Here is a 1,202-nt window from a genome sequence, read left to right as displayed (position 1 = left end):
AAATTGGAGAAAATCGACCACATGTGGTCAGTTTTCACCTTTTTTTTAGTAGTGGAAGAAGTAGAGAGGTTGTTTCCGATAGACCCCTGGCTCAAGATAAAGAATAGTAAAACAAGGTCATAGTACTACATGAAACAGAGTGTGTGGCATAACTTAAATAAGAAATGAAAAATAATAAAAATAGATGCTAAGGGAGACACGAAAATAAGAGCAATACTAATAAAAATAGGAGATAAGAAATAAGAAGCGACCGCTCCCCGTAGTCGCCAACACTAGCGATTCCTACCAAAGAACACAGTCCTAGGATTATTAACCCGACTACACCAGAGTCCCCTAACTACTCATTACCACCCACACACGCACTAACCTTCTACTCTTATCTGCGACCTACACACCTTCCTATCTAGAAACATGTCCTCAGTAAGCTGAAGTAGTCCATGTCATGTCTAAAAGCTTTAAACTAAAAGCTTTTTAGAGATTTCTATTTTTGAAATGTTTTAATCATATTTGTCCAAGTTTAGAAGTCTGCACCCAGTGCTCAAACTTCTTGTTCTCACCCCCTTTCCATATAATTCTTAGGAACTACTCCCTCTGTTGCAATTTATTTCTTCAATTTTGATTTAACACAAAATTTAAAAAAATAAGGAACATTTTTAATCGTATATGATCTTAAATTAAAAATATGTAAAATGTATTAAAATGTCATTTCCCAACTTTGTGGGAATTCACTGGGTTTGTTGTTATTGTTGTTGTTGTATTAAAATGTCATTTAATTTTATGATCTTAAACACTTTATCTGAAAAATTTAAATTAAAAAGCTGTTAAAAAGAATAAAAAATATATTTTTTGAAACAAATTAGAAAGAAAAAGGAGAGATTAAAGAGAAGAAACCTTTGATAGGAGCTCAATCATAGTATATATTAGTAATTTTTTAAGGAGAACAACAAGAAAACCATAAGGTGAAGTGTGAACCTAAATTCTATACTGAACTCCCTCTATCTATATATAGTTCATATTAAACAAATTGCAACTTGCTACCAACAAATCAGAGTGGCGCAGCGGAAGCGTGGTGGGCCCATAACCCACAGGTCCCAGGATCGAAACCTGGCTCTGATATATTAAATCAGCTACCTTCCACCAGCGTTGCGTTTTTCAAAATTTCTCTCACCTTTACGACGTCGTTTCGTTCCACGTCAGCCGAA

General features: G+C 34.5%; 1 non-coding gene across 1 annotated transcript; it reads left to right on the top strand.

The window, feature by feature from the left end:
• The first annotated feature begins 1,044 nt into the window (after positions 1 to 1,044).
• TRNAM-CAU lies at positions 1,045 to 1,116 on the top strand. The gene has a single exon. It is a non-coding gene; the product is annotated as a tRNA-Met (tRNA).
• The last annotated feature ends 86 nt before the right edge of the window (positions 1,117 to 1,202 follow it).

The sequence above is a fragment of the Capsicum annuum genome, unplaced genomic scaffold (assembly GCF_002878395.1).
Source record: "Capsicum annuum cultivar UCD-10X-F1 unplaced genomic scaffold, UCD10Xv1.1 ctg15333, whole genome shotgun sequence".
Lineage (NCBI taxonomy): Eukaryota > Viridiplantae > Streptophyta > Magnoliopsida > Solanales > Solanaceae > Capsicum > Capsicum annuum.
This window is presented reverse-complemented; position numbering and strand designations above follow the sequence as displayed.